This window comes from Protobothrops mucrosquamatus, unplaced genomic scaffold (genome assembly GCF_001527695.2).
Source record: "Protobothrops mucrosquamatus isolate PMUCROS unplaced genomic scaffold, P.Mucros_1.0 scaffold45, whole genome shotgun sequence".
Classification (NCBI taxonomy): Eukaryota; Metazoa; Chordata; class Lepidosauria; order Squamata; family Viperidae; genus Protobothrops; species Protobothrops mucrosquamatus.
Window position 1 is genome coordinate 14,482 of NW_015386427.1, and position 22,162 is coordinate 36,643.

At 42.4% G+C, this 22,162-nt stretch overlaps 1 pseudogene; it reads right to left on the reverse strand.

The window, feature by feature from the left end:
* Positions 1-12,740: 12,740 nt before the first annotated feature.
* LOC107283602 lies at positions 12,741-17,749 on the reverse strand (annotated as a pseudogene).
* Positions 17,750-22,162: the final 4,413 nt, after the last annotated feature.

A 22,162-nucleotide genomic window follows, 5' to 3' on the forward strand; every position in this document is an offset into this window, starting at 1 on the left:
CATAACGGTGCCTCCCACTCCTAACTCACCGAGACGCCGCAGCATGATACCGTGGTCTATGGTATCAAAAGCCGCTGAGAGGTCCAAAAGAACAAGGACAGAGGAATACCCTCTGTCCCGGGCCCTCCAGAGATCATTGACCAACGCGACCAATGCCGTTTCCGTGCTGTGCCCCGGCCTGAAACCCGACTGGTATGGGCGTTCTATGACAAAAAAGCCCTGTATGTATGTATGTATACATGCATGCATTTATGACATTTATACATCTGTTCATCTTACATAGTGATTCCTAATATTTTACAACATAGTCTGGCAAATAATTTTGAGTTTCATAGAATCCTTAGAGAGTTTTGTGGCATTCCAGGGGTACTCAGACCATACTTTGAAGAACACTGCTCTAAAATATACAAATATGAAGATGATTTTAAAAACTCTGGTAGTTTAATATAGCTTGTAAAATTCACATCAACAGCCACAGACTTCAGAAATTGCTTGATATTTATTTTTTATGTAGGTCTTTCATATAATTCTACTCTTTTTACTTTATTGTACTTGCTTAACTTTCTTTTTTAAATGAGTGATACAGGTACATGAGTAAAACCGTACAGAAGCTAGGTGGCTTTGAAATAAAGTCTGTTTAGCCATTCTAAGAATTGCTAATTTTGGGAAACTTGCTGGTCTCCACTTCCAAAACTACATGTTAGTTGCAGTTATAAGCTTAATTCTTATTTTTTTACCTAGAGCAGACAGCTATATAGGTTATGTAAAGTAGTATGAGTTTAATCACATTCTGAGAGATTTGAGCAAAATGTGCTTCCTGCCCATTTTCTTATTTTATACTTTAACAAGATAATATGTTTGTTCTGCCTTGGCTTTTGTCCATTAATGTCAATGTCCTAAGTACATATGGAGAAACCATATTATATTTAACCACCCAATAATTGAAATTATCTGGACAGTTTACAACAAAATTTACTTTTAAAAAAGCAATGTGAATAAAAACATAAAGTACAAAATGCAAAATCAGAATATCACATAAACTAGGTTTTCAGTAAACACAATATATAATAAAGTGCAATTCTTAGAATATTAGTATAACAAAGATGGAAGGGACCTTGGAGGTCTTCTAGTCCAACCCACTGCTTAGGAGGAAGCCCTATACCATTTCAGACAAACGGTTGTCCAATCTTTTCTTAAAAACTTCCAGTGTTTAATTAAAATTAAAAATCAGTTTAAAAGCCTTTATTTTATTTGAGATTTTAAAAATCCTATTCTTTATATAGAACCTGCTCCCATTGAGGATTTGGGTAATTATCCATTGTTGTGGTACTTACAAGAGAAAAGTGGTCATAAAAAAAGCACATATGTGATGTAGTTTCAGGATACATAATTCAGCACATATGTGACTGGATGTGTGTCATTATTCTGGCATCAACATGGTTTTCTGTGGCCCATTGCTTCTAGTTCCAAAATAGCTCATGAATTATATAGAATTTAGATATATCTAATAATAACTGGTTTTTCAGAAGTGTTCAGTTTGCATACTATACAAGATTTTCCATAAAGGACTGACTCGGGGGTTCCCAAGGTTAATCATCAGAACTGAAAATGTTCTGTTTTTAAAATTCTTAAAGAAGTTTCTTATTATCACCCCCCAGTTTGAGCATATCATTAACCATTCAGATCCAAGGGCTGATAATTTGGATAAAAATTTTAATTAACTTTCTTCCCAACTAGCATAAATGCAGCGTCATGCCTGCTCACTTCTTGAAAAAAAAATTATGCAGCTTATGAAATTGGTTCCAGTGCCTGATGAATCGCTAAAATATAATAAAATTGCTTGTTTTAATTTTTGCCTTTGTCCTCTTCAGGGATGGAACCATTTGTAGTAGCCCTCTAGCATAATACTGCCTATTTGGAAAAGAATCCCTGGGTTTTAGAATGCTTTTCATACAGTTGAACAAAGATTTCCATTCTATACTACCTAGTCCAGGAGTACTATTTTGATTCACTTTGACAATTTGAAAGTTATTGTTCCTTATATGCTATTTATTTCTGGAAAGTATCAAAAAGGTAAAGCCATCTCTTCATTCTTTTGCCATGTAAAGATGCAAATTTTCATTCATTGAACATTTTTTTGTGATTTTACACCTGATCAACCAGGTGATGGTGATAATATTATGTCTTTAAGTGATTTGTAGTTCAGGTTTAAGGATCTTTAAATTTGCACATCAATAGCCTTATGGCTGGGTTTTCTTACTTCCATTATTTCATTAAGCTGATTAGATAATTAAGGCAAACTATTCAGAGGTTAAACCCCAGAGAATCTATTGACATTTTTGAATAATGTTGAAGCTATTTCTCAGATTAAATTAAAATTGAAAATGACTTGTGAGAATAACAGGAGCTTGGTTTTAAAAATCCACTTAGTGTCTAGTTTTTCTAAAAGAGAAATTCAGCTGTATCTTTTTAAAAATATCAGTTGGTCCCAAGATCTTCCTTTTCAATTTTCCTCCATGAAGCATTTTTCTGTCCCTCTTATTATCTGCTCTAGAGGAATGGGACCTGGACAGTGAAACCTAGATAAAAGGAATTACTGAAAACCATTCCTCTACCGTATGGATTCACAGAAACATCCTTTAGTTCCCAGTCTATTCTACAAATAGAAAGGTCCATTTAGATCCATTTGTTGTCTCTCCTTCCTTCTGTAACTTCCAGTTGCTCCTTATTGATTTGAACATATCAGACAATCAATATGGATACATTTATTTGCTCTTAGGTAAGATTGACAATATGATAATTATTGCTGGCCCATTGTATAATTGAGAAAGCCAAATAATATCCAAAAGAAATCACTATCTAGTTCATTGATTATAAAAAAAGCCTTTGATTATGTTGATCATGACAAGCTATTGAATATGTTCAGAAAAATAGAAATCTCAGAATATCTCATTATCTTCATGAGAAATCTATATACAGATCAACAAGCCACAGTATAGACATTACATGGCGAAACAGACTGGCTTCAAATTGGAATAGGGGTGGAACAAGGCTGTATACGCTCCCCTTATTTATTTAACCTGTATGATGGATATTGATTCAAATTATATCATGAATATTAATGGAAACTAAATTGGAAGAGGGTGAGTATGGTTTTAAAATTGAAGCAAGAAATTTGAGTAACCTGTGCTATGCTAATGACACTACTCGGATAACTAAAAATGCAAAGTATTGGTAAATTTTAAGAAGAAGTCAAGAAGAACAATGGAAAAAATGGGACTACAATTAAATATAAAGACAAAACTATTGACTAGGTAAACCTGCTAGCCTTAGAACTGATAATGTAGGTATTTAAGTGATGGATAGCTTCTGTCTTTTAAGATCAAATTACATTATGGAAGTTAATGTGATGCTGAATTCTAAACACAGTTATTTACTTGTTATCTAAATGATGGAGAAGAAATATGTATTTCAAAATAATGACATACTGTATATTAGTGATAGGCATTACCAAAAAGCTTTTGGCACAATGCAATATGATTCAGTACAAAACATGCATGCATAGACATTATCTTCTGCATTCAAAGGTATCAAAGTGAAGATTTTCACTTGCTTTTTTCTGTATGTCTACAGCATAGATATTTCATCCTTGCAAATTATGAAGACCAAGTTACACCAGATTACATAATATCTAAGAATAAATATGGTAGAAATACGCATTAGAAATTATTTTTGGATTGAAAGCAAAAGGAATATTTGTACTTCATTTTTTAGTGGATTCTCATTTGCATTTCCTTTGGAAGTAAAATTGGGGGGAAATGCTATTTAAAAAGCTACAGCTTTTGGATGCATTTACAGTAGTGCAATATAGCTATTTATTTAATTGCCTGCGCATTCATCCTTTCATTCAAGTGCATAAAATTTGAGTCCAGCTTGGCAAAAAACAGTCATGCCTTTCTTCCTATCCTTATTGTAACAATAATAATAATTATTAGTTTGCTATCTTTTTGTGGAATTCAAAATCAACTGTCTATAACCGACTGTGCTAACTACAGGGTAAGCCTTGAAATTACTGCTGCCCAACCTCAGCAGTTAATTGTCTATGTTGCAGAGGAAAGCCCACCTCTTTAATTGAGTCGGTGCTTAGCATTAGTGTAGTACCTTTTAGAATTCTCTTTTATCCTGGATATTAAAATAGAGCACAGTAATGAATATAATTTTGCCTTGTAACCCAAATGCTGCTGGTTTAAAGCAGAAACCTTTATATTGTTTTTAATGACTGTTTTTTCCCAAGCTTTCTTTTGTTTCCATTTGCATTTATTTTTAATAGTGCAGTTCCAGCATTTTACCAATTTTCCTCTCATTTGAGATGGAATACTTCATGTTTAGCCTTCCAATAGCCTAGATAACTTATGGGAAGTTTGGGGACTATAATGAGAGGAAAGCATCTTCCTCTAAGGTTTGAAGGTTACAAGCATCTTGTAAATATACTTTTAATTTAGCTATATGTGTCTGTTGGGGGGGGGGGGGGGAGGTATCATAGCAGCAGGATAATGTTCCATGGGAGAACATGGTAGCACATTGTCTGGACTGAACACCTGCAAGCTGTTTCTAACAGTGTCAGGCCAGGTTTTACTTAAATCATTGTTAAGTCAAGCCAGCATACATGCAGGACACAAGCAGCTTAAATGATAAATGCCATTAGGTCTGCAGGTGAAAGCAAACTGCCTTGCATGATAACTGGACCAGCAACTGTTAGTAATATAAGGAATATCTGCTGTGGCACACATATAGTAATCAAGGCAAAAGATCATTATAACTTACTAGTTTAAAGCCATTTCAGGTATGATTTTTTAAATATTCTTTCAGTGCTCAGTGCTTGATGGAATTATAATACCAATCTATGCACACTAACCTGAGAATAGGATCCTCTTGTTAAGAAGAGAAAGAGAGAGAGAGAGAGATGCCATAAAATAGTTTCTCCTTTTTATTTTTAAGAAGTGGAAATGTTATAGTACCATATTTTGAACTAATTTTATAAAAAAAAGTTACGGTAATAGGCACAATCTTCAATATTTTGCACAAAATTGTATTATAATTATTTAGTCCCAATTTCTCTAATCAGATATTGTATTATATGTGTTTGGTTATATTTTTCATCTTTTCTTTATGGTTGATGGCTCAATATAAATGGAGGACACAAGATGTTGCATATTGCATTTAGATTCTTAAAGTTTCTTAACAACGCAACTGAGCCATAATTCTAAACCATGGTTTAGTGTTATGAGCAATGTCTATACAGTAATTATCCTTACACTCATTGTCTCGCTTACCCCATTCCTCTGATACTAAATCAGAAGCTTCTAATCCAGATTTACAATCAATCATTACTTTTATGTATTTGGTTCTCAGGCATTAGACGAAGACACATGATGAACAAGCAATCTCTTTATTGATCTTCTCCTTACAACCAAGCAAGAGCCAAAAGGCACGTAGGCCTTTTATAGAGTCCTGAACCCGGACAGTGTCAGCCAATAAGTAGTTGGCTGCTTTCATGGCTTGTGCATGCGCACAAGGCTGGCAACAGCCAGCTTTTGGTCTGCCCGGGACCCTTTGCAACATTTCTGAGCCTGCTGAATACTTCAACAGGCTCAGGACACAACACCCCTCCCCACTAGATAAAACACACCTTAGCTGTACACACAGGTACATTTGTTCAAGGGGCAGGGAGTAGTGAAGTTACAATGGCCTGCACACAGGCAGAGCACATGTACACAATAATTATTTTAACTAAACAAAAATACATCCACAATCATATATTGTAACTAACACTCTGTACTGAGTGTTAGTCAGCATCCTGTTCCAGACCAGCAAGGTTCCCTTTTGCTTGACAGAAACCTCACATAGTCTCCAAGATGTTTGGGTGGGCACTTGGCCCGCTGTGACCTTCTAATGGCAGGTGGGTGTGCCTGGCCTGCCTGCTTGCCTACCAGGCTAGGCAGACCAGGACTTTGGTGCCCCAAGGACCCAGGTGACCTACCCAGTTGCTGACTGGCTGGACCCTCTAAGTCCAAGCCAGAGTTCCTTGGAGGGGTGGAAGTCCCCGAGTCCACAATGGACTCCTCTTGGGAGCACTGTCCCTCGAGCCCAAGGCCAGCAGCTGGAGTGGCCTGAGTGGCAGAAGTGGCCCAGTACTCCATAGCCCCTGTGTACGTGCCAGAGGTGCCAGAGTCAGGAGCCGCCTCCATGGCAAACCCCCTTTCTAGAGACTTCCTTTTTGGAGCAATAGCTGAACTATGAGAGTGCCCCTGGTGAAATTCCCTGTCTGGGGCTGTATTTGAGTTGTGTGGATACCCCCAGTGCAACTCCCTGTCTGGAGCACTATCTGAAGTATTTGGATTATGTGGGTACCCCCGGTGCAACTCCCTGTCTGGAGCATTGACTGATGTGCGGGATGACCCCCTTTCCGGGGAATTCCTGTTCGGAGCACTTGCTGAACCTTGAGATGACCCCCGAACAGCCTCAGTGGCAGTCTCAGCAGCTTCTGAAACACTACTAGAACTGGGAAACTGTGAACCAGAATGCAGATTATGGTCCTCCCCCCCCAGAGCAGAGCCAGGAGCGGAAGCGTGGCTATTAAGCCTCCAGCGCAATTGATCGATGTGTCTGCGGATGACACGTCCATCATCCAAGGCCACTTCGTATGACAGCGGCCCAGAGACCTTGCATACCACTGCTGTGACCCAGAGATGTCCAGGCCCATAGTTCCTTGCCCAGACCGGATCACCCACCTGAAGTCTCCTAGGTGCCCGTGGCTGTGACACCTGTGAAGCCATCCAGTCTGGGTGCAACCTGTCCAGTTTGGTGATGAGGCGGTGATGCCAGCGGAGTTCTGCTGGGCTCTTCCCTGTGGCTATGCAAGGTGTGGTGCGGTGCGCAAGAAGGAAATCTGCTAACCTGTGATGCCAGTTACCATAAGTCAGTTTCTTGAGACCATCTTTGGTAGTGCGCACCATCCTCTCTGCTTGGCCATTGGAAGATGCGTGGAAGGGAGCAGACGTCACATGCCGGTTCAAGTTGGCTTGAAGAAAAGCCTGGAACTCAAAAGAGCTGAATTGGGGGACATTATCTGAAACCAGGACATCTGGAAGTCCATGTGAGGTGAAAATTCCTCTCAACACCTGGATGGTCCTGGCAATAGTAGTGGAGGAAACAGGAACAACCTCTAGCCATGTGGAATGGCTGTCAACGAGGAGAAGGAAGAATTGCCCCTGAAAGGACCCAGTGTAATCTATATGTACCCTTGACCAAGGGGTTTGTGTTTCCTCCCATCTATGTACTGGGGCTTGAGGCATTTCAGGCCGTGACTGTTGGCACACTTGGCACCCATGCACCTGGGCCTTGATGTCTTTATTGAGCCCAGGCCACCAGAGATGGCTGCACGCAAGCGCTTTCATCCTTACTATTCCTGGATGTCCCTCATGCAGAGAGAGCAAGACTCTAGACCTCAATGAGGCTGGGATGACTACCCTACTATTCCATAACAGGCACTCTTTGAACGTAGAAAGCAGGCAGTTGCTCATTGAAATGCGCTAATACAGCATTTGAAGAGAGCAAGGCCTTAATCTCATTGAAACTCCTTTCATGGACTTTAGTCCACTGCCATGGAGCCTGCTTGTCTAAGAGCCGGTGTAACAGCTCTGCCACTCAGAGGCGTAGCGTGGGGGGTGCAGGGGGGGCCGGCCGCACAGGGCGCAACATCTGGGGGGGCGCGCTCGCACTCGCAGCTCTCTGCCCCTGCCTGGCTCACTCACTCTCTCTGCAGTGATGGCTGTGCGAATCCGATCCGAGCCGCCGGGTCACCGATGCCGCTCACTGTGGAGGGGGGCGCAAATTACTTGCCCCGGGTGCTGACAACCCACGCTATGCCACTGCTGCCACTGCAGCCTTATGTGGGAGGAATGCATGATAGAAATTTAATAGTCCCAAGAAAGCTTGCAGCTCATTCTTGGACTTGGGACTTGGGGCCTGCTGAATCTCTTGCAGCTTGGATTCAGCAGGGTGGATGCCTTGGGCATCAGTCCTGAACCCTAAGAAGTGAGTGGAAGTGACTCCAATTTTACATTTATCTTGCTTCAATTTAAGGCCTGCTTTGCGGAAACGCAGCAAGACAGCCCTTAACCTTTCTGCTAAATTTTGAGATGACTCCCCTCTATGTATTACGATTGTTTGGGCCTCTGCAGTTGCCTCATCAACAGGTAGCTGTTGATAGGCCTGTGCCAAATCAAGTTTTGCAAAAAGGCACCCCCCTTTGAGGGAGGCCAGAATGCGGCTTACCACAGGCACTGGATATGTGTGCTGTTGCAACGCTTTATTCAGTGTGCACTTCTAGTCTGCGCATATGCAAACTCCTCCATTAGCCTTTAAAGGCGTTACAATGGGGGTTTCCCATGGACTAGAGTCCACAGGTTCTAAGATGCCCTGCTGGAGCAGCTTGTCCAGCTCTGCATCTATCTTGCTTTTGAGGACAAAAGGCACTCTTCTAGGCTTGATCCTGATGGGCGTGATAGTTGGGTCTAAATGTAATGCAATGGGAGGCCCCTTGTAGGAGCCAAGCTCTGAGCTAAACACATCAGCAAACTCCTTGCAGATTTCTGCAAGGCCCAACGTTTGCAGACTGTGAAGCCCAGTCACTTGGATTCCCAGGGTCTCGAACCAATCAAGTCCAATAAGACTCGTGCATTCACCCCCAACTACCACATCTAGGAGGCCGTCAAAAGTCTTACGCTGCACTTTGAGCGTAGCCTCCCCTTTCACACTGACTCTGGAATTCTGGAAGTCAGTGAGGATTAAATTTGATGGCCTGAATTTGACTCGAAGGCCACTACTGCTGCAAATCCTTTTGAAGGTGTCAAGTGAAATGATTGATAGAGCGGACCCTGTGTCCAACTCCATCGATAAGGGAACCTCTTGCAACTTCACTTCAATGTGAAGTTTTTTCTTAAGGGGCTTGTGTGTCCCTGTCCTCAGAATACTCCTGCGCAATGCGCAGAAACCCACCCTGTGTTGGCTGGGGACCCTGGTACCTTTCTGAAGCAATTCTTCCTGAGGTTGGACCTTCTGGTGACCCAAACAGACGGAGGCTATGTGGCCTTGCCTGCCAGATGCCCGGCAAATGGCGGAGCAGAATCTGCAGTCAGCTCGCTTGTGGCTCGCTTCTCCTTACAACCAAGCAAGAGCCAAAAGGCACGCAGGCCTTTTATAGAGTCCTGAACCCAGACAGTGTCAGCCAATAAGAAGCTGGCTGTTTTCGTGCCTTGTGCATGCGCACAAGGCTGGCGACAGCCAGTCTGGTCCCAGGCAGCTTTTGGTCTGCCTGGGACCATTTGCAACATTTCTGAGCCTGCTGAATACTTCAACAGGCTCAGGACACAACAATTACCTTGACTAAGAGTCAAGATAGGGACAACCTACTTTAATTGCAGATCTTCTCTGCAAACAGTGACTTCATTGAGAATGCACTATGTAATTTTGCATGAGAAGCTGCTACAATTAATCACATAATTCTGTTTCTTAATTCTGTTTACAAATGAATTAGAAAATTCACAAATAGTTTTAATAAACAGTTCCACTCCCAGTGAAAACAAATGGAAAAGACTTTGGTATTTTAAAACAAAGTTTTGCTTTCGGATTATATCTAAGTTTCAGTTTGTTTAAATGAAACATAATATTCAAAAACAGCTAAATTGGATTCATTGTATGTAAATATGCATATATAAGTACTTAGGCTATTATACAGTTTAAAAAGACTAAGTATTCAAAAATCTTGACCACCAAAAGGGAAGATGCAATTTAACAATATTTGACTACAACTAAGTATGCCACTATGAAGTCTAAATATAGTGAATGCATATTATAGGAGATCAATACAGAAATGTATTCAGAAAGCTGGCTTAGTCATTCTAAACTTGTTCTATTTTAACTTGTTAAATACAAGAGTTTTTGAACTAGCAGGATGTTCTCCAATTAACAGATCAGAAAGACTTTTTGTGCAAATGTATTTTAAATCAATATACCTGAAGCTAGTTGTATTAGGTTTTCTAACTAAACAATATCCTTCTGGTATATATTCCTTTTACACTATTTTTAGCAAAGCAATATACAAAATTCAGGCTACTTCCTATCTTCTACTGCAATATTGATGTAATCCAAATAATTTACTGACGGTGGCAAACCAATCATATTGCAACATAATACAAGATAGTATTCAAATTTGTTGATGAGAACAAAGTAGATGCTAATTAATAAGTTCATGAATTTTCAGTATCATATTCTATGTTCATGATTGTCCTAGACTTTATTTATTTTATTTATTTATTTATTTGATTTATATCCCGCCCTTCTCCCAACGGGACTCAGGGCGGCTCACAACATGTTTAAAAACAGAAACGTATTTACAATCCCCACCAAATAAAACCAAATTAGAACCAATTGTTTAGAGTTGTCCTGCTTAAAATTTTTTTCTTAAAATAAACGGCTAAATTTTATTTGGATTAAATTTTAGGAGGGATCCGGTCCGGGCGAACGACCTTTTCGGTACAGAACTCCCGCGCCGCCTTTCATTCCTCTAGGCCTTAGTAGGCCTAGAGCCCCCCATCAAGCAAGGTCTCCCGCCCCCGTGGGTGTCTCTTCCGGGAGGGGGACCCCCAGCGGTCGGGACATTGCTTGGCCGACAGCACCCTGAGGAGACCCACTCTGTGGGAGCGTACCGATCTATGGGAGGGAATCTGTGGCAGAAGGCGGTCTCGGAGATAGCCAGGTCCTGTGCCATGGAGCGCTTTAAAGGTGGTAACTAACACCTTAAAGCGCACCCGGAAGGCCACTGGCAACCAGTGCAGCTCGCGCAGCAGCGGTGTTACATGGGAGCGACGAGTCCCTCCCAACACCGCCCGCGCGGCTGCATTCTGGACCAGTTGAAGCCTCCGGGTGCTCCTCAAAGGGAGTCCCATGTAGAGAGCATTACAATAGTCCAGGCGGGAGGTGACGAGAGCATGAGTGACTGTGCGCAAGGCGTCCCGGTCCAGAAAAGGTCGCAACTGGTGAATCAGGCGAACCTGATAAAACGCCCCCCTGGTCACGGCCGACAAATGATCATCCAATGTCAGCCGTGAATCCAGGAGGACTCCCAAGTTGCGCGCCCTCTCTGAGGGGGCCAAGGTTTCGCCCCCTATAGTCAGCGATGGTGTCAGCTGACTATGCCGAGGCGCCGGCAACCACAGCCACTCGGTCTTGGAAGGGTTGAGCCTGAGTCTGTTCCTCCCCATCCAGACCCGTGTCTTCATTTTCATATCCATCTCATATCTATCATGTTATTGTCAACAGTGATAAGTTATGATTATGGTTATATTAGTCTAGTCACAAAACCAAATTCAGTAGGTATGATACAAACTTTATGACTGTGCCAAGGATAAATAGGTCTTGTTACACAATGCCCCATCCATTTTGTGTCAAATTATTTATCAGACTATGATCTTCTGTAGTGGCATTAGAGACCATTCTGTTTGTTTCTAGGGGAAAAAATTCACTTGATATTAACTCAGCTGTGAGCTTTAGGAAGACCTTATTTTGTTTATAATGTATTCCAATTTATTATATAGCATCTAACATTTATGCACAGTCTGGGGAAAAAATTGGAAGTATTTCAGTGCTTTTCATTATTAAATGCCTTACTAATTTTTGTATTAACATTTCATAACCCATTATTTTATTTTGGATTATATGCTTAAGTAGTTAAAATACATTTTTATGTTCCTTTGATGTATTAAATCTGCTGATTTATATGAATGTGTAGTTTTATAGCATTGCTTATAGTTTGGTATTTTTACATATGGATAAAGAACAGTAAAGCAGCAATAGTTATTGGCTTTAGACCAGTGTCTCCTTCAAGAGAAGGGCAGATTAGAGAGGGCAAAGAAATATGTTTCTAGTTCATTCCATTCCACAGATTCTTTTTATTTCAATTCTACTATGTTGAAATGAAAAATTGCTATTATCTTAGCATCAGCAATAATCTAGTATAAAATTACATTGACTCTAAAATATATTTTTTATTTTAAGACAGAGGTATAAAATGAATTGTTTTGAATTTATCATATTCACTTATATCATATTTCATTTTTCATTGCATGATTTTTGGGTTATTTAAGGAACAATAGTCCCTAAAGTTTTCCTTTCTTGACTACTTAGTTCAGTACAAATGATTTATCGCCAATGTAACATTTATCTCTAAACATAGTTTTTGCTTTAAGATGTCTGATATGATTAATCTTATAATAGCAGATTCATTACATTTTAGACGGAAAAAGATTGTGATATATATATAGAAAGATATTTTACACTTTGTGCCGCTATCATCCTCCTAGACATTTTTCCTCTACATAATCCGTATATGATGTGCTTGAAAAAAGTGTGTAAATCTTGTTCCAAATATGGAGAGCTCAAGCTGAAAGCTGGAAAAGCTTGGATTGCTTTGGGCATAAATCATATGGTGCTGTAACTAGCAACGGATACCATACTGTGATATTTTATGGCACTATGTGGCAGATGGGACTGAAGTGACATGCCATCTATTCATCTCCCTACCAACTTGTGACCACTGCAGGTCCCTCTGCTTTACATATATAGTGACTAAAATGCAAGGAGACTAGAAGTTCACGAATTCACAATAGCATTTGGCTGTTTTAAATCCCTCCAAACCAGAAGCATAACTTGGTAGCCCTTCTTAGCTCTGAAGCAACAGGAAGGTATTTCTTTTCTTCTTCATTATACAAAAAGTAATGAGGAATGTTGTATGAACTTACTTTGCATGAGGAACCAATCAGAATTTCTGCAGAAAGAATTTAAAAAAAATCAAAATGGCAGTTGCTGCAATGATACCGCAGTATAGTTCAGTCCTACATTACAACTACCACAGTTGCTTTTTGTATCATTTTAACTGTTAAGTCCTGATAGCGGTGGCGAATAAAGATCACCCAGGGTATTCTCAACAGCTCTTTATTCCTCCTTCTGCTTGCTCTCAATAACAATGAGGCTCGCAGGCCTCCTTCCTTTTAAGACCGGATCCCCAGGCAAAAAAGGCAACAACAGAGCGGCGTGCTTTTGTGCCTCGCGTGTGTGCGCTACGCTGGCGCCACTCAGTCTGGTCCCGGGCAGCTTGCAGAAGCCCGGGACCTCAGCAACGTCCCAAGCCTGCATTTGCAGGCTCAGGACACAACACCCCTTCCCCCTGGATAGAACTTCTTTTTCTGTACACATGTGCAACCTCCATATGGGACGTGATATGTGTTTCCACTAAGCAAATGCATGGACTGTGGAACGTGGATGTGTTCTTACACCACACCCATTTCCATGCTATCATTTTAGGAATAAACGCAGCTTCACTCCCAAGATAACTCTGCCATTTGTTTATGGTCTTTATACCGGATCTCCCCGGAATTTGTCAGCAACTTCACAAACTCCCTAAGATGTTTTGGGGGGTATCTAACCCATTGCGACCTTCTCAGACCTGGGGAGCACTCTTGGCTTTCTTGCTCACCTCCCGAGTTGGGTGTACCCACTCTTTGCTGCCCCATGTTTCCCGGTGACACTGGTTCTGTTGCCTGACCTGCTTGCTTGCCCACCGGGCTCGGCAGGCCAGGACTTTGCTCCATTTCTAACCCGGTTGACCTGCCCATCTGCTGGCTGGCTGGACCCTCTAAGTCCAAACCAGCATCCCTTGTCGGAGTGGTATTTCCCCTTGATGACTCCCTGGCTGGAGTAATTGTAGGTGTGTGGGCCATCTCCCTTCCCAATGAATTCCTTTGGGGAACACTTGCGGAAGCTTGGGATAGACCTTCCCCGGCTTCCTCAACAGTCAGTGACTGACAATATTGATCCCCATGATGCGCAATATCGTCCTCCTCCCCCCCCAGAGCAGAGTCAGGAGTGGCAGAAGCCGAGTCCAGTCTTGTACGCAGCTGATCTATATGCCGCCGAAGGACGCAGCCATCATCCACAGACACCTCGTAGGACAAAGGTCCAGAGACCTTGCAGACCACAGCTGGAATCCAAAGATGACTGGGCCCATAGTTCCAAGTCCAGACCGGAGCACCCACTTGCAAACATCTAGGTGCCCGTGGCTGCGATGCCTGAGACGCCACTCGATCAGGGTGCAGTCTGTCTAGCTTAGTTATGAGCCTGCGGCCCCAACGGAGTTCAGCCGGGCTCTTACCCGTGGATGTGCAAGGTGTGGTGCGATGTGCAAGGAGAAAGTCTGCTAACCTGTGATGCCAGTTACCGTAAGTCAACTTCTTGAGGGCATCCTTGGTGATGCGCACCATACGCTCTGCCATTCCGTTTGTGGAGGGTGGAAAGGAGCCGAAGTCGCATGGCGGATCAGGTTGGCTTGAAGAAAAACCTGGAACTCAGAAGAAGTGAATTGAGGACCGTTATCAGAAACCAGAACATCTGGAAGGCCATATGCAGCAAAAATGCCTCTCAGCACCTGGATTGTCCTGGCAGTAGTAGTGGAAGAAACAGGAACAACCTCTAGCCACTTGGAATGGCTATCAACAACAACCAAAAAGAATTGCCCCTGAAAGGGCCCAGCGTAATCTACGTGCACCCTGGACCACGGGGTCTGAGTTTCTTCTCACCTATGAACTGGGGCCTGAGGCATTTCTGGCCGTGACTGCTGGCACAACTGACACCCGTGCACCTGATCCTCGATAGCCTTATTCAGCCCAGGCCACCAAAGATGGCTGCGCGCAAGTGCTTTTATCTGGACAATACCAGGGTGTACCTCATGTAAAGAAACTAAGATTATGCCTCAATGAAGCTGGGATAACTACCCTGCTACCCCATAATAGGCAACCCTTAAAAGTGGACAACTCATGCTTCTTGAGCCAGAAGCTTTGGAACTCCATACCTGGACTCCTGTCTGGCCACCCTGACAGCACCCATGACAGCACACGTGTAAGGGTGTGATCTGTGGCAGTTTCAGCAGCCACATCCCTGGCATTGAGGGGAGATTCAGGCAACTCCTGAATGGAGAGGATATTGATGGCAGGAGCAGAGTCTGCTTCTACCAGTTTTAGGGGTAGTCTGCTTAGGCCATCAGCGTGGCCCATTTCCTTACCTGGTTTGTGAACTAAAGTATAATCATATGCTGACAGGAATATGGACCACCTCAGCATTCTAGGAGATATGATATGAGGAGTTTGTTTAGTTGTTGTAAACAAGCCCAGCAAAGGTTTATGGTCAGTATAGACCGTGAAATGGTGGCCATATAAGAAGTCATGAAATTTCTTAATTCCAGCCACTATGGCCAGTGCTTCTCTGTCTATCTGAGCATAGTTACGCTCAGCAGACGTCAGAGTCCTAGAGTAATATGCCACAGGAACCTGTGTACCATCAGTTCTCAAGTGGCTAAGTACAGCTCCCACCCCATAAGGAGATGCATCGCAGGCAACACAGACAGGCAATTGCTCATTGAAATGTGCAAGCACGGCATTAGACGTGAGCAAAGCCTTGACCTCATTGAAACTTCTTTCATGGACTTTAGTCCACTGCCAATATGCCTGCTTGTCTAATAGCCTATGTAATGGTTCTGCTACTGCAGCCTTATGCGGAAGAAATGCATTGTAAAAGTTCAATAGGCCCAAGAAAGCTTGCAGCTCACTTTTAGACTTGGGGCTTGGGGCCTGCTGTATAGCTTGCAACTTAGATTCAGCAGGGTGAATGCCTTGAGCATCTATCCTGAATCCTAGGAAGTCAGTAGAATTGACTCCAATCTTACACTTGTCCTTCTTCAACTTAAGGCCTGCTCTTCGAAAACAGAGCAAAACAGCCCTCAACCGTACTGCTAAGTTTTGTGATGACTCCCCAGCAATAAGGACATCATCAAAGTAGGGGCAGACTCCAGGAATACCCCTAAGTGTGCTCTCCATGACACTTTGGAATATACCAGGGGCTACATTTACCCCAAATTGCAGTCTCTTGACCTTAAATGCACCCCTATGCGTTACAATGGTTTGTGCTTCAGCAGCAGCTTCATCCACAGGCAATTGTTGGTATGCCTGTGCCAGATCTAGCTTTGCAAAAATTCGCCTCCCTTTGAGGGAGTCCAAAATATGGCTGACTACTGGTACTGGATACGCGTGCTGTTGCAGTACCTTGTTTAGTGTGCATTTATAATCTGCACAAATACGTATATCCCCATTAGCCTTTAGAGGCGTTACTATGGGGGTTTCCCATGGACTTGAATCTACAGGTTCTAAAATGCCTTGCTGGAGCAATTTATCCAACTCAGCATCAATCTTGCCCTTGAGAGTGAAGGGCACCCTCCTAGCCTTAACTCTGATGGGTGTGATTGTTGGGTCTAATCTTAACGAAACTGGAGGCCCCCTGTATGACTCAAGCTTTGGACTAAACACATCTGCAAACTCCTTGCAGACTTTGCTAGGCCCAGCATTTGCAATTGGTGCAGTCCAGTAACCTGGATCCCCAAGGCCTCAAACCAATCGAGTCCTATCAGACTCATGCGTTCACCCCCAACAACCAACACATCTAACAGGCCTTCAAACTCCTTATATTGTACCTTCAGGGTGGCCTCCCCCTTAACACACACCTTGGAATTTTGGAAATCTGTTAATATTATATTGGATGGCCTGAGTTTGGCTTGCACCCCACTGCTGTTGCAAACCTTTCTAAATGTGTTAAGAGAAATAATGGAAAGAGCGGACCCAGTGTCCAACTCCATAGATAAAGAGACCCCTTGCAATTTAACCTTAAGTGACAATTTTTTCTTTAGGGGTTTGTGTGTGCCTGTCCTACAAATACTCCTGCGCGATGCACAGAAGCCCACCCTATTTTGGCTGGGGACCCTGGTACCTTTCAGACGCAATTCTTCTCGGGGTTGTATCTTCTGGTGACCCAAACAGATGGCTGCTATGTGGCCTTGCTTGCCACATGCTCTGCAGATGGTGGAACGGAGCCTGCAGTCTGCTTTCTTATGGCGTCCTCCACACCCGAAGCATTTGGGCGCTGCTGGGGCCTTTTCTTTTCCTTCCTTCTGCCTTCTTTCTGCCGTCTGGTAAAGCTGATCCACCTCTTCTTCAGGGTCTTCTTCCGATTCTTCTTGGACGCCCTCATGGTGGATAGTGGCTGTCTCCGGATTGCCTCTGACTGGCCGCATGCTCTTGACTGCTCCACCTGCTGCTTCCTCAGCCGTTACCTCTCTCAGAGCATCTTGAAATGAAATATCTTCTTTTGCAAAGATCTTTTGCTGCAAGTCTCTGTTTCTTAACCCGCATACAAAATGATCCCTCAGCCGTTCTTCCAAATCTTTGAACTGACACGGCCTTGCTGCTCGTCTCAAGGCCGCAATGAACTCCTTAGCTGATTCGCCTGCCCTCTGGTCCCTTTGCTGAAATGTGTGTCTCCACACAATAACAGACAACTTGGGCTGGAAATGTTCTTTCAATAGCTTCTTTAAATCTGTGTACGTTACAGACTCTAGAGAGGCAGAGGCTGCCAGATTTTCTGCAATTTCAAATGCGTCCTGTCCACAGACACACAACAGGGTTGCAGCTTTCAAGCCGTCTTCTCTGATCTGATTTACCCTGAAGTAATTCTCTACTCTTGCAACATAAGACTCCCATCTCTCTGGGTGTGAAATATCGAATTCAGCTAAACGACCTATCTTCGCCATCCTTGCTTCTTTGGGAAGGGGTCTATCAGCCAAAGCTTACCTCCAGCGATGCTGTACTGGCAGGTTAGAATGCTGAGTTTAATGCCGTCTTCCCTTCTTTAGGACTCCTTGGGTAAGTTACAGCTATTCTTCTTTGAAGCCTTGTAATCATCCCACCTTCGTCGCCAGTGTTAAGTCCTGATAATGGTGGCGATAAAGATCACACAGGGTATTCTCAACAGCTCTTTATTCCTCCTTCTGCTTGCTCTCAATAACAATGAGGCTTGCAGGCCTCCTTCCTTTTAAGACCGGATCCCCGGGCAAAAAAGGCAACAACAGAGCGGCGTGCTTTTGCGCCTCGCGCGTGCGCGCTACGCTGGCGCCACTTAGTCTGGTCCCGGGCAGCTTGCAGAAGCCCTGGACCTCAGCAACGTCCCGAGCCTGCATTTGCAGGCTCAGGACACAACATTAACTATGTACAATGTGTGCTTGTTTTTAGTGTTTTTACCTTAAAAGGCATTTTAAACATATTGCACCTACTGCACTGAATAATCCAACAAATTATTTTTACTATTTAGAAAATGTTTGCTCTGCTTTGGAGTTAATTTTCTATCTTTCTTACAAGTCTGGATAAGAAATAGGCTGATCATGTAAGAAGAGATCTAATGAAGCAGCCAAATATAGTTGAATGTTAGCAGCTAGTGTGATAAAATCTGAGTGCTTTGGGGAAAATACTGCACCTTAAATACATGCATTTTCTAAACACTATGTTAAAGTAAAGGCTAGACAGCAACTAGAATGCAATTTGGTGGAATTGCTTCGATTTAATTCCAGGAGAGAACAGGAAGTTGGACTTCATAGCTTCCATGGTCTTTCCAAATCTGATGCTAGTTCTTCATAACAGCAACCAAGATTCAGCTTTCTGCATCTTTTATAAATAATCAGTCAATGGCACTATTGGTAGAAGGAAGGACAGCAATGAGATTTTCTTTGCTCAATGATTTGATTCTAGTTTACTAGTTTCTTATTGCTGTGATTAATGGGAAACCACTGATCAACTTATCCCTCATTATTTTAATATATGGGACACCATTACTTCTTGGTTATTTAATTTAGCATGGTTAAAATTGCTTTTTGGTTTTTTTAAAATTTTGCTTATAAATCAGGGATATTTATGAGGCAAATGAACCAGACCGCATAGCCCCTGCTGGCCGCCTTCTTCAGAACTGGGACAATGGTAGCTGCTTTCAAGCATGATGGTACACAGGCCGTTTGCAAGGAGATGTTAAAGATCCTTGTCAGGACCCCTGCTAACTGATCGGCACAATTCTTTACCACAATCCCCAGTACCCCATCTGGGCCTACAGCTTTGCTGGGATTCACAGCCTTCAATACAGCTCTCACTTGGTGTTCGTACAAAATGAGTGGCTGAGAATCAGAAGGCCAGCCAGCAGGGGCTATGCAGTCTGGTTTGTTCATCTCATAACGAGCGAAGAAGATATTCAGCTCCTCTGCCAGCGAGGCATCAGTATTAACTGTGTTCCTCGTATTGCCCTTATGGTTGGTTAAATGCTGCAGTCCCTGTCACACTTGCTTCGGGTTGTTATCTGCTAGATGGTTCTCCACCTTATGTTTATATTGTTATTTCGCCATCCTAATGCCTCTTCTGAGATTTGTCCTGGCCTCTCTATATGCGTTCCTGTCCCTTGCCTTAAAGGCAGAGTCCCAAGCTCTCAGGAGTGATCGTACCTCTGCAGTCATCCAGGGTTTGCAATTCCCGTAGACTCTGATGCACTTATCCATTGTCACACTATCAGTGCACACTTTGATGTAAGAGAGTATGGCATCCACGTATACGTTCAGATGTTGATGTTCGAATACACTCCAGTCAGTGATTTCAAAGCAGTCCTGCAACTGACTGAGAGCACCCTCTGGCCAGGTTTTAACCATTTTCGTGACTGTCTGAGTTCTTTTCCTGAGAGGGACATACTTCAGGACCAACAGGAGTGAGAGATGGTCGGATGTACCCAGGTGGGGGAGGGGGAATGCTCTGTATGCCTGTTTCAGATTAGAGTACACACAGTCTAAAGTGTTCTTCCTTCTGGTGGAAAATTGCACATACTGCACAAACTTGGGGAGAACTATCTTTAGACAGGCTTGATTGAAGTCCCCAGCCACGACAAGAGCGCCCTCTGGGTGAGTTTGCTGCTGCCTGGAGATGACGTCATATAGCTTGGACAGCGCTGCATTATCATTGGCATCAGGTGGAATATAGACAGCTATAATAATTACCACAGTAATTTCTCTGGGTAGATAAAATGGCCTGCATGTTACAGTCATCAGTTCCACATCTGGGGAGCAGTACGTGTAAACTACTCTAGTGTTAGCACACCAATCACTATGTATATAAACACAGAGTCCTCCTCCCTTGCTCTTACCGGAGTCGCCATTTCTGTCGGAGCTATGAATGACACGGCTTGTCAGTTCCACTGCCGAATCAGGTACGGGTGGATGTAGCCAGGTCTCCATGACAATCATCACACAACTTTCATGGAGAAACCTGCTTGCTGCCATCTGCAGCTGTAACTTGTTGATTTTGTGGACGAGGGATCTTAGATTGCTCAGGAAAACACTTGGCAGTGCTGCTCTGTGAGGCTGCTTCCCAAGCTGAGCCAACAGACCAGTTCTGCAGCCGCGCTTTTGTTTCTGCTTCTTTCATTTTCGCTTGTGTCGGTACCTCCCTGACCCGATGACAATCCATGGAGATCCTGGAGGCCTCATTATGCAGTTCGGTATGTTATGGGACTGCTGGAAATCTCTGGTAAGCCCAGATTGCCTTGCGAGCCCGATGTTTAGTAGCTCTACGCGTGTGTAGGGAAGTTTAGCCCCTTTCACAACACTGTGCACACCCATCCATACACACATTATTCCAATCACCACACACCAATACTGGGAGCTCGGGGCCGCTGCATGTGAACATGCCGCCATCTTGAAAAAAATGTACAAGGCAACATATGGAAAAGTGTCCAAATTTATTTTAACTTAACTAGCCACATTGGCTCTTGAGTCTTGTAAAACTTAATTACATAATCATGCAATGTAAGATAAAGCCAGTAGGCATATTTTTTTCCCCTCTCTCCTTAGGAAGACAAATCAGGAGAAATTGTCATATCAGCATAATTGCAGAGCAGGCTCCCATACTGTGATAGAACTATATGCATCCACCCATAGCCCAAGGCAAGACTTGGACTGGCCATTACTTGAGCAATTTTAATTTATCTAATACTTTCCAATTACTTAATAATTCCAAGAATAAGATCCTATAAAGCTGGGAAATTATATGAAAATGCATTTGCTTCCAGAATCAAAGGTTGGGGGGAAAAATATTTTTCCCATGTCACATAGACTATATCTGTTTCTGGAGGCTGTATCAAAGATTATTAAATTTTACTTTGTTTCACCAGTTCCAGGGGGCAGCAAACCAATTCTTTATCATCACCTGAAAATCATTGCTCCAAAGTTAAAATTCTCCTGGCTGGCTATTCACCAAATTGAAGGCCAAATATGGCTTTTTAGGCTTGTGCCTCAGCAGGCATATTTTCCAATGAGACAAATTGAGACAGGAAGATCACTTAATTACAATTTATTTAGAATATTCTTATAAGAAAGATTCCTTTCATTCATAGAGGAGACTCTGAGACCTATCTTGCATTCCCTTTTATAGTTAAGAAAATGCAAGAGAAAAAGTGACTGGACAGGACAAAAGTAACTTCTTCTTTGCATAGGAAATCAGTTGCATGTAGTCAAACATGTTACATAATTCCACACATGTTCATTAAAATGAAGTCTGAAGACAGAAGGTCCATAAACTTTAAGATGTTAATAAGGAAAAAGGTTGTTTAGAGTTCATGAAGGGACAGACTACATGCCAATTAGTGCTAATAAGCTTTCTCATTAGGAGACATTCTTCAGACATCCCCTCCTATAACTTATCTTTTCAGTTTAGAAATATAGGTGCTATCAATCAATCCATAAAGCAATAGGATTAAACGTTTTTCCTTCATTCCAGTCTGTAGTAGTTTGATAAACCATTATCATCATTTTATAACAAAGTCCATTAGTCCTCAATACTAATGTAGATTTTTTTAAAATAAACTCTAGTTGAAAACTGAAGATTATCTAAATATGCTTACATTCCTTGGAAAATTTAATCTAGATTGAAATTATTGGTTGTTTTCTTTTAAATTTTGTAAATAATACATGGAATGGAATGTAGTATTCTTGCTTTTCAGGGAAATATTCCTTACATCAACTTGACCAAGAGTCCTTATAAGAGTTATTCAGCTAGACCAAAAGTGTTCCTAGAGCTGAAGAAATCAGCAACTCTTTATCCTCATTCAGATAATAAATGAGTTGTGAAATTAGTTTCATGAT